This window comes from Lissotriton vulgaris, chromosome 5, assembly GCF_964263255.1.
Source record: "Lissotriton vulgaris chromosome 5, aLisVul1.2, whole genome shotgun sequence".
NCBI lineage: Eukaryota > Metazoa > Chordata > Amphibia > Caudata > Salamandridae > Lissotriton > Lissotriton vulgaris.
Window position 1 is genome coordinate 1,812,416,849 of NC_141693.1, and position 16,714 is coordinate 1,812,433,562.

The window sequence follows — 16,714 nt, forward strand, 5'->3', positions numbered from 1 at the left end:
TGGCAAGTAGAGGGAGGTTAGAAATCGGTCTGAAATTGTTCAAGTCAGTAGAGTCAAGACCTGGTTTTTTCAGCAAAGGGGTGACTTGTCCCGTTTTTAGACAGTCGGGGACCACTCCACTTTGTAGGGAGCTGTTTATGATTTTGCCCCAGATAGGTGCTAAGGTGAGCTTCATTCTTCCATGAATTTTAGTATATCCTTAGTGTCTACTTTCTCGCATACTTTTATTTCTGGCCACTTTGAGAAATGATCCACCATTACGATTACGTATACAGGTTTTCCCTGCCACTTCATTGGTCCCATTACATCAATTCCGCCTCTTTCCCATGGCATTTTTAGGCATTTTAATGGTTGGAGCGGTGGGCGTAGGGTAATTTGTGTTTTATCCGAGTTCTCGCACTCCATGCAGTTTCTTATGCCTCTCTCAATCTGTATGTCAGACCCAAGACACCAATACCAGCATTTTATTCGGTTTTTTGTTTTGCTCATTCCCAAATGACCTTCGTGGCATATTTGTATTATTCTTTCTCTGAGTTCTTTTGGTGGCACCACTTTGCCTTGTCTCAAAATCAGATTGTCTTCAATTGATAGTTCATTTCTAAGTTCCCAAAACATGCGCAACTCATTTTCCACCTGTTTTTTCTTTGGCCATCCTTTTATGATGTATTTTTTTATTGTTTGTAATTGTTCGTCTTTCGAATATTTCTTAATCCATTCGTCCTTCTGTATGGTTGGGAATTCTTTGTTGATACTTGCCACGCATAGTTCCTCCTCCTGAGCCTCACTTCCCTAATTTTGCAACGGCAGTCTACTCAGGAAATCCGCTACTACGTTCTTTACACCTGGTAGGTACTGAACTTCATAGTTGTAATCCAGTAGTCTGATGGATAGGCGTGCCAAACGTGGTGATGCATTGTATAATCCTTTTACAGTTAGTACCTTAGTTAGGGGTTTGTGGTCACATTTTAGGATTATTTTTAACACATGTTTGTATCAGTAACATGTATGTTCGTAAATCTCCTCATGTAACGTACTCGGTTCTATTGTAAAGCGCTCTGACACCTTTGGGTATTCAGCGCTATATAAAATTGTATACATAAATAAACTAAAATAACGGACGGTCTGTAAAATTTGCAAACGGTTGGTCACCCTTACCTAACCTAGCACAAAAATTGCCATTGCCACTTGCCTATTTGTACCAGCCATGCCAGTATTTTTGAGTCCAGGCTGATAAAAATATTGAAAAGCAGTGAAATCTAGTATTTTTCCCTTCTGAAACTTAAACCTTAAAAAACACTTAAGATATAATTTAAAAAGTATAAGAAAGCTCCCTAACTCGTTTCAGAATTTATTTATTTATTTATTTATTTTATTTATTATTACATTTATTAAGCGCACAGCTACCCGGAGGTTTCCCGGCGCTATGAATGATTATTAGAGTAAACAGGGAGGATATATGATGTTACAATGCGGACTGTAACAACGCATACCGTTACTACGCATCTTTTACAACGCGGATACTGTTACAACTCATGTATTTACAACGCATTTTTTTACAACGCAGGTACCTTTACAACGCATACCATTACAACGTAAGTATTGGTAAGTATATATTAATATTAATATTATAATCGTAAATTAATTTTAAATAATATAATTTAATGTAATTTTATTTAATTTAATTTAAATTAATTAATTTAATTTAAAATTAATTTTACTTTATTTTTACCCTGTACCCCTGTACCCCAGAAACTCAAAACTGACCCTCAACCCCAAAAATAAATTCAAGTAATTTAATTTAATTTAATTTCAATTAATTAATTTAATTTAAAATTAATTTTACTTTATTTTTACCCTGTACCCCTGTACCCCAAAAACTCAAAACTGACCCTCAACCCCAAAAATAATGTAATGTAATTTAATTTAATTTATTTTCAATTAAATAATTTAATTTAAAATTAATTTTAATTTATTTTTACACTGTACCCCAAAAACTAAAAACTGACCCTGAACCCTAAAAATACCCCTTTACCCAAAAACTAAAAACTGACCCTGAACCCTAAAAATACCCCTTTACCCAAAAACTGAAAACTGACCCTGAACCCTAAAAATACCCCTTTACCCAAAAACTAAAAACTGACCCTGAACCCTAAAAATACCCCTTTACCCAAAAACTAAAAACTGACCCTGAACCCTAAAAATACCCCTTTACCCAAAAACTGAAAACTGACCCTCAACCCTAAAAATACCCCTTTACCCAAAAACTAAAAACTGACTCTGAACCCTAAAAATACCCCTTTACCCAAAAACTGAAAACTGACCCTGAACCCTAAAAATACCCCTTTACCCAAAAACTGAAAACTGACCCTGAACCCTAAAAATACCCCTTTACCCAAAAACTAAAAACTGACCCTGAACCCTAAAAATACCCCTTTACCCAAAAACTGAAAACTGACCCTGAACCCTAAAAATACCCCTTTACCCAAAAACTAAAAACTGACCCTGAACCCTAAAAATACCCCTTTACCCAAAAACTAAAAACTGACCCTAAACCCTAAAAATACCCCTTTACCCCAAACATATAACATTTAAAATATAAATATATACTTACCAATACTTACGTTGTAATGGTATGCGTTGTAAAGGTACCTGCTTTGTAAAAAAATGCGTTGTAAAAACATGAGTTGTAACAGTATCTGCGTTGTAATAGATGCGTTGTAACAGTAGTGCGTTGTAAAAAATGCGTTGAAACAGGTGCATACCAAACAGGGATAATTGCTTCTTACAAATAAAATTCTGATAATTTTACATGAATTGCTTTTCATCTACCAGCTCCAATTTGCTTCGGAACAGGGAAACGTAAACAAATATATGTTTTTCACAACATCCAAAAAGTGACAGCCGTACCTAGACGAGAGTTCAGTCGAGTTTTGGCACAGCAAGGCGGGTCTAGACCTCACTTTTACACGAGGTGTTTCCTGCACGTTGCCAGGCGGCAAATGTTGCCACTTTTAAATGTTGTCAGATAACTTCCGTTTCCAACCTACTCCCACCACCTGTATCCAAGACACGCCCCCCATGGCCGGGAAACCCAGCCCTGAGGGCAGAGGAAGGGGCTTGTCTGGGATCTCCGTGACTGGTGGGTCCGATGCGTGCCTCACGTCACTGGCGCGTGGGAAGAGAGGGGGCGAGGCTCTAGGGCGGAGGGCGGAGCTCCATTCGTAGGGGCGTGGCCTAAACGTCCCAGCTCACCTTGCTTGCGCCTGTTTTAGCCTTCCCATGCACACTGAAGGTTCCAAAGACAGCTGCAGGCAGCCTGAAACCCAGTCAGCTAGAAGGACAGCAATCAGAGGTGAGAAGGGGTGAGTTTATCTTCCGTTCTCTTTAGTGCTTGTGTGTATGTTTTTGCAGCTGTAACTGCTTTATTCAACACTGGGCATGTTCAGCTTGATCGTTGGAACACTGGTGCAAAGTATATAGATGTACGCACGTGCACACCATGTAGTAGTTTACCGTGTATTTCGTACGTGTATTTGTGAAAGTGTAGATCTGTGTCATATGTACTTTGGTGCGAGGTAAGTGTGTGTTTGAAAACATTAAAGCACATCCAGAGGTTGTATTCTAAGTATATGCGACAACCAGAAATGTGCATAGGCTACAGTTCAGTGATATTATCTGCCCATCTCAGTGTTACTCCTGGTGCTCAATCTCTGTGTTACTCTATCTGCCCCTTCTCAAAGTCACTCTATTTGCCCTTCTCAAAGTCACTCTATCTACCCTTTTCAGTGTTACTCTATTTGCCCCTTTTCAGTGTTACTCTATTTGCTTCTCACTGTCGATGAATCATGGTTATCTTGTCAGTTCCTGATCACTGTAACCATACCTGCCCTGCTCCGTTTTACCATACCTGTCCTGCTCTGTTTTACCATACCTGCCCTGCTCTGTTTTACCATACCTGCCCTGCTCTGTTTTGCCATACCTGCCCTGCTCCGTTTTACCATACCTGTCCTGCTCTGTTTTACCATACCTGCCCTGCTCATTGCTACGCTGCCTGCCCGTCCCATGTGTCACCATATCTGCCCATCACACTGTTGCAATAACTGCCCCTGCTCACTCTTACAACATTTAGTGCGCTCCACAACTTCTTGGTTGATTGATATCTTCCCCTACTCATTGTTACCATTTCTGCCCTACTCACTGCGTCATATCCGCCTCGGCACGTTGTTCCAGTGCCTGCCTCTCCACAGTGTTATTATATCTGCCTTTTTCCAGTGTTACTCTGGGCTCTATCCTCAGTGTTACCCTATTCACCCCAAGTTGGTACTCCATCTGCCAATTATTAGCGTTACTCTATCTACCCATTCCCTTTGTTACTCTATCTGCCCATTCTCTTTGTTGCTCTATCTGCCCCTTCTTTGTCACTCTCTGTGTCCCTTCTTTATGCTATTCTTTCTGCTTCTTCTCAGTGTTACTCTATCTACTTCTCCCATTATTACTCTAGCCCCCTTTCTCAGTGTGACTATATTTTCTCTCTTCACTGTTGTCCTGTCCACACTACAGGGTGTTACCCTCTCTGCAAATTATTAGTGTAACTCTATCTGCCCCTTTTCATTGTTACTCTATTTGTCCCTTCTCTATGCTACTCTCTCTGCCCACCTCAATGTGACTCTGTCTGCTCCATCTCATTGTTACTCTCTTTGTCCACCTCAATGTGACTCTGTCTGCTCCATCTCATTGTTACTCTCTTTGTCCACCTCAATGTGACTCTGTCTGCTCCATCTCTTTGTTACTCTCTTTGTCCACCTCAATGTGACTCTGTCTGCTCCATCTCATTGTTACTCTCTCTGTCCACCTCAGTGTGACTCTGTCTGCTCCATCTCATTGTTACTCTCTTTGTCCACCTCAATGTTACCCTACCTGCCTTGCTCAGTGTTACTGTATTTTCTTTCCTCAGTGTTGCCTTATCCTCCCCTGCACTGTGTTACCCTCTGCAGATTCTTAGTTTTGCTCTTTCTCCCCTTCATAAAGTTACTCTCTCTGTCCCATCTATTTAACTCGTCCCTTACCTCGGCCCCGCTGGTGTTCCTGAAGTGGCATTGCACTGTGCAGTGCCTATGGGGGAAAACAACCTTTACAACGTAGTCATTACATTGCACTACACATACAACGCAGTAATTTCATTGCAACATCCTTTACAATGCATGTCACTACAAAGCAGGCATTACAACACATACAATTACAACGCACGTCACTGCAACACATACCATTACAACGCATACCATTACAATGCATAGTACCCCTACACTATACAACACTTACCCTACTGCTGCACCCCCTGGAGTTAGAATAGTATTTTTTACCCCTATACTATCCAATACTTACCTTAAATGCAATGTAATGGTATGCGATGTAATGGAATGCGTTGTAAAGGATGTTGCGATGTAAAAACTGCGCTGTAAAGGCATGCGTTGTAAATGTATGCGTTGTAACGTCATACATTCGCCTATGAGTACAGTTACATTTTGCTTGACAGCGGTTGTAAATGTTACCCAAAAGTTTGCGCACCTCGGTGCGCAGTGCCCCTTGGCATGTTTACTCCTTGCACAATGCACCTGGACCACGGCCAGGGGCGGATTGGCAAGGCGGGCATTCGGGAATGGGCCGAAGGGCCGGTGCCTCAGTGCCCTCTGTGGGCCGTTTTTTTTCTCCCCTGTCCCAGTCCACAGAGAGTGGACTAGGAAAGGGGAGAAAAAAACCGGCCCACAGAGTGCACGGAGACAGAGACTGAGAAAATGAAAGCAGCCTCGCTGTGTGGCCAGACAGCGATTGTCAGCTGTGGGTTCTCCTTCACCCCTACCCTGCCAAGCAATCAAGCTGAGGCTGGGCTGGGGAGGGGTGATTGTTTGCAATAATCGGCCTCCCTGGGGGCCAGGTGTTTCTCAGGCCTTTGAGCCATTTGCACCTCGGCCCCTGGCGCCCATGCAGCCCGGAAACGGTGTTAGTCTTAACACCTCGCCCACAGCCCTTCACATTCAGGGCACAGTGGACGAGGAAGAATGGGTCTTGCTGTGGGGGCCTGGTGATGTTTGGAATTTTTTTGTTTTATTTATTTATTTATGCGATTTTATATAGCGCGGACTTTACCCGAAGGTGTCAGAGCGCTTCACACTAGGAACAGCAATAATACATGAGGAGAAAATTATAAGTGGACAAATTACAAAAGCAAACGTTAAGTTACATGAATCAAAAGTGACAATAGTAAGCAACCAAAATACAAGAGGAGCAAACGATACATTATAGGAGGAAAACGAGAGATGTGTGCAGGTTAAAAAAGCGTACAAAATACAAGTAGAGGTATAATACTGCAATTAATGGCAGACACTCCAGCACAAGAACAAACGTTACGTAGGCAATAGTGGCACTTGTACAAGCATCTAAAGCAAACAAAAAGTGAGAGGTAGCAAACAGTGTGTTACAAGAGAAAAGTGACTTGTGCAAGTTACAAAAGGGTACCATACACAGGTACAAGAGTAATACTACAGTAAATGGTAAATACTCAAACTGCCAGAACACACCGGGAAGGCACTTCCCATGCACCAGCTTCACCTCAGCCTCCCCCCTGGCTACCTGGCTACCTTGGATGACCCAGAAAGCTGTGTTTTGTGCTCCCCTGCCAGGACATTTTCCCAAGGCCTGGAGGGTTGATTAATTTACTAATTGCAGGGGCCTTACCTCTGTTCATGTGCTCCTAAGCTGAAGGTCTGGGGAGGGCTGAGTAGGTTAGTAATAGCAGGGGCTTTGCTGCTATTCAGGTGCTCCTGTGCTGGAGGGCTGGAATAATTTTGTGACAAAAAGGAGCCTTGCTATTTTTTTTAGTTGCTCAGCATGTAGGCCATTGTCACCTTGGCCCTGTGTCGTGTGCAAGAACAGTATCTCCCACTTTCATTCCTTGTCTGTGCAAATGGTGTTTCATGAAAGGGCACGCCGCTTGAATGTGGGCCACGCCCCTTAAATATGGGCCACGCCTCTTGAATGTGGGCCACTTTTTTCGTCAGTGCCCGGGCCAAATTGTGATCCCAATCCGACCCTGACCACGGCCCGAAGAGGAGGCACGAACAGATCTCTTTTCGAGGGTGTGTTGCCTCACAGAAGTCTGCCTGCCTGTCTGTACCGGTGTCTCCCACCTGTTTTCCCAAATACAAGCCCACAGTCCAAGATGGGCGTTTCCTAGACTATTCCAAGGCTGTATATCTGATGGGAATGGCTATTAATTATTATGTATATGATGGGAACGCCATCGTCTCATGAGCATGTCGTCTCATGACTATCTTGGCACAGGGGCAAAAGGTGATTTCATGCTTCTGTGCATTTCATGGGAATTTCATGGGACAATGTCTGATTAACAGACTTATGCTGGTCGAGTGCCATGCGGGCATTTTATAACCCAGTTGCTTATTAGCAAACCTTGGCACATTTTCTGTACCTAACATTTCATGCCATGGTATTTGATGGTCAACTACTACAAATATAAAATAACATTTTTTCTCCATAGTACTTCATACTGCGCGCCTGCCGTTTCTAAGCACTACAAATAACGTGTCGCTTCTACTTTTTTTACTCAAAGCAACACCCGGTGGGCATGTTCTGTCACGCACTCTGCAGACGACCATGACCTAACCACACTCGACACTGCAGCTGCTTTTTATGGAGGAGACGCGCGCGCATTGCACACGCAGACTGGGTAATCCGCCCTGCGGCTGGGGTCTGGGACGCAGGGGGGCCCCATCTTCTCTCTCAGCCAGACAAGGGAAGCAGAAGGTTTAGTGCCGAGCACTGGAGCCCTGTTTGACATGCCTCGACTAATATTTTGAAAGTTAGCGTAAATAGTTTTTCATAGCATCTCCCACATCCGTATTTTACCCACAGGGGTATGCGAGGAATGCTTCTGGAGTGTGATATATTTGTCTGCTGAACTTATCGTGGAAGCTCACCTCCCCCGTTTTGACGTCACAGTTGCGCGTGGATCTCCATCCCAGGTCTCCGTGCCAGTCGCGGCCTCCCGGGTTTAAATGTAGTGCTTACTGCCGTTGAATGACGGTTGTCACTGCGGCACGACAGCTGCGCTGGTGTAGCAATGGTATCACAAATACAACCCCCTGTCCCTGTGGTGCTATCAGAGTAGCACACACAGCGCCCCTGTGTGTGCTGCTGATCTCGTCTGACGACACATGTGCGCACAGTTCCCTCGGTGTGATGTCACGAGGGCAGTTCTACATATGCGGTGCCAAATGTCTGGGTGACCACGTTGTAAGGGCCTCTCCCCATTGTTAAGTCGCGGTAATAAAAGTAGCCCCATCATTGTGATGTCGCTGCGATGAGTGCAGCAACCCAGTCTGACGTCACTTCTGCTCCCACGTGAGCTCTCTCTGTGCTTCCTGGTGACGTCAGGCTACGAACAGTCCTCACTGTGATGGAATGACAGCCAGGGATCCTTGGGGGAGGGTGGTGGAACGTGTGGTTGCCAGCGGAGCCAACAAAACCTAACAATGTTACAAAAACACAAACAAAAATGCTAAAGAAAGTTGTCGTGGGTGGGGTTTTTTACGGTTCTTTCGTGTACAAGGGGTCACTACTAGCGTGACACAAAGAACGTTTTGACCATGATTTAAGTTTTAACAGGTAGTAACCTGAGGTGTTTTGTAGTGCGATACATATTTTATATGGCATGGGGTGGGAGAGCGACACAGCAGGTAAGAAAGTGCAGTTAACAGCTCACTTATTTTAATCTTATTTGTTTATAAAATCTTTTTATTAGGCACACAATGAAACAAAAGCAAGCAGGTACGTCACAAGAATTATGCATCTGTATAGTAAATGCATAAGGTGTAATCCATCCCCGGACAGGCTACCCTCCAATTTTATAATATGGTCTCATCCTGGTGTAAGTCAAAGGCCGTATAGCGGTATTCTCGGGCCCGAGACATCACTATGGGGGTGGCACACAGACTTCCCCGGTAGACATACCATTTCCCCAGATCCTTTACCACTTTTTGGGGCAGCCCTCGCTTTTATAAACCACCCTCACCGCCACCATACACCAGTGCATGTCTCTTTTCCAGTCTCTGAGGCGTGGTGCGGTTTCCGCCCCCCATAGATGGGCTAAATTACGTTTAGCGATCACCATGCTCAAGGCTACCCATATTTGCTCCATACGACTTAAGTCTGTGGTGTCCCAAACATTAACCCGTTGCATGCTGATGACGGCCCCCATCCGTCATGCACTTCTGCGCTCGTGTGCTGATGACTGCTGGGGGCCGTCATAAATCTGCCCACTTGCGATTTTGCCGCACAGGCGCAGAATCGCGGCCGTATGCAAGGGGTTAAGAAGACACCACAAACACTACTCATACACGCTACCACAGATCCCCAGTCAGCCTAGATTGCGGGACACTCCCAGATAATATGGAAAAGGATCCTTCTTGCCCACACTGCCTACGAAAAGTTGGATCAGGCACTCTGCCCATCTTACCTAAGGCATTGCAAGATAAATAAGTCCTGTGCAGTATTATAAGCTGGCCGAGTCCAAACCGTGCTCTAACTGCCAACTCTCTGGGGGAGGCTAAAGCCACAGGCCAGTCTCATCAGCCAGATCTGTATTCCAATGGGCTCACAAGAGAAGGAGCGGAACTGGGGAATTATTAAACAACTTTTTTTAAGTGAGGGAGATCGCTTTGCGGCTCATGCTGCCGCATAACAATCTATCCTCTAATGGCGATGACTCCGGAAGGACCTCCCCGTGATGGATCACTGCCCGAAGAGTGTGTTGAACTTGCAAATAGTGGAAGGTCTCCGTAGATGCCATCTCAAACACTCTCTGTAATTCCGAGAATGAACTACGCTCCCATTGGACCAGAGATCCTTGCACTGTTACTGGTTTTATAGGTCGTAGACTTCAAGTACAGCTGCAGCACTCTCACTTTTTTTCTCCCAGGTCTCCACCCTCATTCCATTCAGTTTAGCTGCAGATGTCTGTTCTGTACTTTTTAATGACTTGTTCTTTTTTTATCCATGCTGTGTCTTGCTTTGGGTGTTTTGTATTAAGGTAATCATGACAACAGTTTGTTGTGTTAGCTTGCACCATGCCTGGTACCCCTGGAAGCATTTACTTAGGTGCGGAGGATGTTCTGTTCTTGGAGTTTCTCTCGCCTGTGTTCATCATAGTTTAATTCATTTATGTATCTGTGTAACTTTAGGGAGACATCATAAAGATGATGACGATGTAGCCGCATAGGAGTCCAAATGGATCCAGGCATTCCTCTCAAGCAGAACTTTTCAAGTTTTTTCCCAGAATGCCTGCTACAAAACTTACTCCTTCGCACATGGTGTACCACAAGACTCCATCTTGAGCCCGCTACTTTTTAATCTTTACGTAAAACCTTTAGCGGAGCTGGCAGAACAATCCGGACCCTCAATTTACTCCTACGCAGATGATTCCCAAATTATGTTTTCACTATCTGCGCACAACCCCAATGATACCTCCACACTTAAGACAGGGCTGACTAACATAGCAACCTTGATGCAATCTAATTTCTTAAAATTGAACGGAGGAAAAACAGAGGTAATAAAACTGGGAAAGCAGAAAAATCTCTGGAGCCTACAACATTGGCCAGATAAAATGGGCACCCTTCCTACCCCTGTATCACAAGTGCGAAACCTAGGCGTACTCCTAGATGACACTTTAAGTGTGCATGCTCAATCAGTAAAAGTCGCAGCCACTTGTTTCTCCGTCATTAAATGGCTGAGGAAAATATGCTGGATGCTACCAGATACAACAAAAAAAACTGTAGTCAATGCCTTAATTACTTCCTGGCTTGACTATGGAAATGTCCTCTATGTGGGCTCAATCAAACCGGTTCTCCACAGACTACAGATGGCCCAAAATGCGGCATTTAGACTCCTATGTAAAGTTCCAAAAAGAGAATCAATCTCCGCATTCCGACTTAAATTACATTGGCTAAACATTGAAAATCGAGTGAAGTTCAAAACACTCACCTACATGCACAAAATTAAAGCCAATACAGCCCCCAACTACTTCTTCACTTTGGTCAAACCATACATTCCATCTAGAAATCTAAGATCAGCCTCACATGGCTGTTTTGTGGTCCCTAAATACAAATTAGAGCGAATTGGAGGGAAATCCTTCACATATCTAGGGCCATCGTACTGGAATTCCCTCCCAATCTCACTTAGAAATGAAACAAACTACTCCAGCTTCCGCAAGTTGCTTAAAACCTGGCTGTTTGACAAATAAGATGCCCATGCTCCACCCTGTCTAGGCTTCTATCTGCGCCGGGAAACCCTTTTTGGGTAGCTGTCGCGCAATACAAATTATAATATTGATAATAATATGAGTAGATTATTCGTCCATATTTATATAGTGCTTCAAAGCCAAACAAACTGCCTTTGGGCACTGTTTGGTGGTTGGTAGGTTCCATGTAGCTGACTGAAAAAGAGTATGAGACCAGTTGTTTTCGGAATCCGGAAGACCCACTCTTGCAACAACTTCATAGGAGTATTTCTTCAGCTGTTTTTAGAAGTTGGACAATATGCTCTGTTAACAATTTAGGAGTATGTCTTCAGTTGTCTTTAAACTCAGGAAGACCCATTCTTAACTCACATTAGAAGGGGCACGACTTAAGTAATCTTTAGAACCAGGAGGCTCTACTGTTGACTCCACTTAGAAGGTGTATGTCTTCAGTTGTCTTTAGAATGTGGATTATCCACTCTTCGCTCAATTTTGAAGTCTTCATTCGCCATTATAATCCAGCAGATTCACTCTTGCCTCACATTAAAAGGAGTATGTCTTCTATTGTTGTTAGAATTCAGAAGATCCACTCTTGCCTCGCCTCACAGGAGTCTGTCTTCAGTTGCCTTTAGAATGTGGCTGATCCACTTCCACTCACACCACAGGACACACATCAGCACGCTATTACTCTGCAGACCTCAGTACTGTGTCAGCCTACTCATCGAGTTCCCAGGATATTCAGGTAGATCCAAAAAGGTCTTAACCTGTGCCTTCAGCAGCATCTTCAGACTCCCAAGACCACTCTCACAAGCTCATACTGAACCCAGGATGTCTGGCTACAGGTTCCCCATCCTTATTTATAAATCCAATAATCACCTTTCCTTATCATACCTTTCACAAACCTCCTCCCATTGCACCTACCACCTGTGCGCTGGACCCCAAAGCGACCTTCCCTAAAACAAAACCACTGGGAAAGTCCTGGTTATGGAGTTCTGTCTCCTGGCTCATGCCCACTCACACACCCTCTTCTGGATCTCAGAGGTCACCTTCATGCACATCTTCTAAAGAGCTCAAGAACCACCTCCTATAAACTAAGGTGACCTTATAAACCCATAGTCCCACCCCACTATCTACTTGAGAATAATAGGCCGCCCTCTTGCTATTCTTGTGTGAAGTACTGTCTTAATGCATGCACCAGCTTCTGCCCCTACTTCCGCACTTCCTGCTTGACATCTACAATAACTGTGTTCGATGCTTCTGGACCGTGACCCCACGATGGCCAGGCCTTCTTCTCAGATGTTGGTTATCAGAGACGTCATTACAGATACGGGCTTAGGCCATGATTTGCAGAGCTGGGCAGAAGTTCCAGAACTTGGGACCCTTGGATGAGAAGTTGCAGCCTCGTTTGTTACACAACCTAGATTAGGGCTACACTTGAGGTCATCTCACCGCAAGGGCTAAGAGCTTAACCATTAGAGGTCTCGCGAGAGAAATAATTAAATGACACACTCAGTAGCCTTGAGTAACTGTGGCATGAGAACAAATGCAGAGCAGGAGACCAATCAGTGTATTCAGTGTTGCAGCAATTTCTGCAACACCGAGTCTGTAGGTGCAGTGAGTAGCGAGCTATGTTCCTGCGCCCTTAAGGGCAGCGCTTCGCCTCTTCTGCAGCTGTCGCCTCTAGCTCCCAGAGAGCCACACCTGTCAGTACCCAGCCCACAGGTGTGTGAGTTAGTCATTTCTAGACATGATTTCATTAACCAGCCCCACCCCAGCATATCACTCTCTCTCCCTTTCTCCACTCGGCTTGTTAGGTTGTGCACAATGCTCTTGTTAGAATGGCAACCTTCTATTCATACAGCAGCTATTTCTCGAGCGCTTCCTATGTGCATTCGCCTGTTTCTAAGCACTGTCCATTGCTGGAAGAGGGAAACTAGACAGATATAGGGGCATATTTAGGAGCCCCTTGCGCCACCGGAACGTATCTTTTTGTTAAAATCACAGAATCTTATCTATGAGGCCACGCAAAGCTACTATGCATAGCTGTGAATAGCCTCATAGACATGGAGTGAGGCAAGGCAGCGCAAATCGTGTTGCCTCAATCTGCACTTGGGAGGCATTCCATGGGCATTGCAGTGGGTTTTCCCACTCAACACCCATGGATTTCGACACTTCCCCAGATTTACAAGAACGAGCATGTAACTTGGGGAAGTGCCAAAACCTTACGCCTCCGAGGTGAGGCGTATTCAGGAGAAATTACTTTATTTCTCCTCGTTTTTTCATCTTTCTATGTGTGTTGCAGGCTGCAGCCCACATAGAAATAGGAAAACGCCTCTTAGGATTGTTTCTGTGCTGAAATGTGCCCCTCCCTGCATAAGAACAATTCTTCCAGCACCATGGTGCAAGGATGACTACGTTGCCGCAAGGCTGCCAAAATGGCACCAGCGTAGGGGGAAAGGACAGGAATGCACCATATTGCATAAATACAGTACATTCCTGTCCTTTCACTTTGGCTGACTTGCTGCGCTGTCCTAGGCCAAATCCCCATAAGTGAGGGCCATAGTATTCTATACAGGATCACTCAGTGCGGTCGAGTGGGGATTAGGACCCGTGTCACTTCAATCTAAGATCGATAGTTTATGCAACAGATCCCACCTCGCAATTTTGGTTTGTAAATGTAAACGTAAATTGATACTTGTATAGCGCACTCACCCGCAAGGGTCTCAAGGCGCTTGTACGAATACCGCTGTGGAACCCATCCTGGCTTTCCCTGTGAGGCGTCCACTCCTGGGCACCCCCAAGGTGGAGGCCAGGCATCCTTAGCGTTGTGGGGGCCGTTGTGGAGATTAACCCCTTCGACGCTGATGACGAGCTGGGCTCGTCATCGCGTAGCCTCCTCGCACGCTGATGACGAGCCCAGCTCGTCACGCAAAGTGCGTTTTTAAAAAACCCAGCGTGCGAGCGGAATTCCGCTAGCGCGCATGCGGTTAAGCAAGCTATTGCCCAGAGTTGGAGAGTGGGACTCCATGATTGGAATAGGCACTGAGGCGAGAATTATCAGGTCCGTGGAATTTTGAGCCCAAGACCCGCCGAGGCGGGGAATTGAACCCTGGTCCTGGGCCAGACCTCTGCATCAGGGTCTGCCGCTCTGTGTGAGAGTCACTGCTCGAAATGGAATTATAAAAGTGCAAGTACTCCGTATTTTAGAGTACCTCTTTGTCAATGCGAAGTACCGCTACTCTCATATTAAAAATCCTGGCAAGCTGACTCAGCATTGGTGCTTATTGTAAATCAACCGCCCTTACACACAATGAGCCAATGCTTCTTTCCCTTAGAAATAACATCATCCAATGAATGAATTCAGAGGATTAAAATAACCAGGATGTAGCCTTACGGCTAGAGCGGTTGACTTTGAAGCTGGGGAACCAGGTTTGAGTCTCGGCAACGACGCTCAACATCCTGTGATTCTGGGGAAATCACTTAATTTCCCTGTGCCTAACAAAAATGAATGTGTCCATCTGTAACGAAACTGGTGCTCATGTCAAGCTCTCTGATACACGATTTCTCGAGTCCAGTTCACGCTATATAAGACTCTAAACAAAAAAAACTGTGTAAAGCCCACAAGAAACATTAGACACAGTGGGTCAAATCTTATACCGTTTCTTCCTCACCTTTTACTTAGGTGACAAATAAGGTGTGAAAAGAAATTGTTTGAGTTCTATTTAAGGATTTTTACAGTGTTAAGGAACACTTAAGATGGCCGCTAAAAGCACACCAATGGTATATTTTTCAAAAGTGCTAACGTAGGTTTAGGCGCAAGAAGGGAGGACTCACAGGCTCTGCTACATATGTTAGGGGCCCTGAACCTCATTTCGATACTGTCGTTGTTGACCGTGTAGTTGTGTTTTCTCTTAAGTACATACATAGCACTGTCGTGCAAGCGCAGCCAATGAGCACTCTCTTCCGGTCTCAGTTGCATTCATTTCCTGCGTTGCTTTGAATCTGGGTCTCTGCATGTGGAATGGAAGTGTGTACTCTGTGGTTCTTCCTCCGAACAGGATGTCAATTTCCCTGAAAGCAAAGGCTCAAAGGTTGTGTACTCATCACTGCTGATTCAGGGCTGCCTAGAGTTTAGGAGATAAGTTCTTCTAGAGAAATATTAGCAGTTTTCAAGTGGTGGTTGGTGGCAAATCCCATTGCGGGTGGGTCAAAAAAATACACATAACATATACACATACACATATACAAATACATATAACACATAATACAGATAACCAATACACAATAATATACACATTAACATAAATATTTGTATAAAAAAATAACTTACCTTACACTGCAGCTAGATGTTCTGCAGTACGTCCTGATTGTTTTGCAGCACGTCCTCCAGGGCGAAGCCTAAAGCCAACTCTCTTATCCAATCAAGATGCTGTTCTAAAATGTCTTGATTGGCTGGAGTGGGCTGGCTCCACGTTCCAAAAGACACCGTAGGCCTGTGCCTGCTGTCCAACCCAGATATCCAAGACAGGGTTTGAGAGGGTTGAATTGTGCATGTTGGTTTGGCCGTAGCAAGGTAGCCGGCCAAAACAACATGCGCAAGGCAAACTTAAGTGGCCATCATTGGCAGCAGTGACGCTCTGGCTCCGCCCTGCCCTAGCTCTCCTTTTGCTAACAGAAAATGCCAAATATAAATTGGTGATAACATTATTTTATTACTGTTTAATTTTTGACGCTTTCTGCCCAGCAGTGTCCCATGGAGGAGCAGCAGCTGAGTTTTTCACAAGAGGTCAAGCTGAGTCTTTGGCACCGCTCACTAACTTAGGAACAGATTAATTTTTTTCCCCTCAACACAGTTCGGGCAGTACTGTGCAAGAGGAATATATTAGTGTAGAGACATATTTATTAAAAAATGTCATCAGCTCTTCTGGCCAGGCCTAATCTTTGTGCCATAGGACAGAGGTGTGTGCATGCTGGGTAGGAAAGGGCATACCCTTCCAGTACAAAATCCTATGCCTAGACAAATTCTGAAACACTGCAGTGTGCGTGCAATGTGGGGATTGGGGAATGTTTCGAGAAATGAAAACATTGCTCCTTGTTGGTGCCTGCTTCAAACTGGCGTGACTATCTTTTTAGAGCAGACTTTGCATCTAAAACTATGGGTGCTTGTGCAGATCTGTACAAAAAGTCACACCCCAATCATCCACCCTTGATGAAAAGTGGCACAAAGAAGCACAGCACACTAGTTGCACTGAAAAAAAGGAACTTATTCAGCACAAATACTTTCTGCTCTGGAAAGTAAATACCCTTGCAAGACTTAGTGTAGCTTTTTGTGACTTTGTCACAGTGCACAGTCATTGTAAACCTGGACCTTAATATGCAAAACATCACTTTTAACTCAATTTCTTCTGA

General features: G+C 44.5%; 1 protein-coding gene across 1 annotated transcript in view; it reads left to right on the forward strand.

Moving 5' to 3' along the window:
- Nucleotides 1-3,255: 3,255 nt before the first annotated feature.
- Nucleotides 3,256-16,714, forward strand: part of TNS4 (tensin 4) — a 101,303-nt gene continuing 87,844 nt past the window's right edge. The window contains exon 1 of the mRNA XM_086924225.1: nucleotides 3,256-3,352. The gene's annotated coding sequence lies outside the window, so the exon portion shown is untranslated. The remainder of the gene's footprint in view (nucleotides 3,353-16,714) is intronic.